Here is a 791-nt window from a genome sequence, read left to right on the forward strand (position 1 = left end):
GCCCACTCCGCCCTCGGCCACTTCTTCAAGGTGGCGACCCTCTCGAAGTGGTCGAAGAAACCTTCAGCTTCATTTGGTACAAAGACCGGCAAATCTCGCTCCCTCACTCGGCGGTCTTCCTGCTGTGGCGGAACAGGTGGAGCTAGCCCTAGCTCAGCTCGCTTCAGCTCCACATCCTTGTTAGCTTCTATCTCCTGCTGTTTCAGTCTAGCTTCTAGCTCGCGCCGCTCTCGGCGCAGCTGAGCCTCTCGCTCCTCTCGGCGCAGCTGAGCCTCTCGCTCCTCACGCTTCAGCTGTGCTTCTTGCTCTTGTTCCTCTCTGCGCAGCTGTGCTTCTCGCTCTTCTTTGCGCTGCTGTGCCTCTGCTTCTCGCTCTTCTTTGCGCTGCTGTGCCTCTGCTTCTCGCTCTTCTTTGCGCTGCTGTGCCTCTGCTTCTCGCTCTTCCCTCTTCAGCTGTGCTTCTCGCTCTTGTTCTTCCTTGCGCAGCTGTGCTTCTGCTTCTCGCTCTTCCCTTCTCAGCTGTGCCTCTCGTTCCTGTTCTTCCCACTTCAGTTGTGCTTCCAGCTGCAGCTTCATTATCTCCAGCTTAACGCTGCGCCTGCTACCGCTGGATCCTCTGCTGCTCCCACCAATGCTCGGATGTTCTCCCATACTGGCAGGTGTTTGTGGCCGTTCCTCCCCCAAAGCTTCACCTCGTGCCCTGAGCTGTGCCATGATCTCCAGTCTTCTCTCTCCCACTTTCTAAGATCTCAGCTTTATCCCAAAATGGTCTGCTATTGACTGTAACTGTGC

The sequence above is a fragment of the Procambarus clarkii genome, chromosome 26 (genome assembly GCF_040958095.1).
Source record: "Procambarus clarkii isolate CNS0578487 chromosome 26, FALCON_Pclarkii_2.0, whole genome shotgun sequence".
Classification (NCBI taxonomy): domain Eukaryota; kingdom Metazoa; phylum Arthropoda; class Malacostraca; order Decapoda; family Cambaridae; genus Procambarus; species Procambarus clarkii.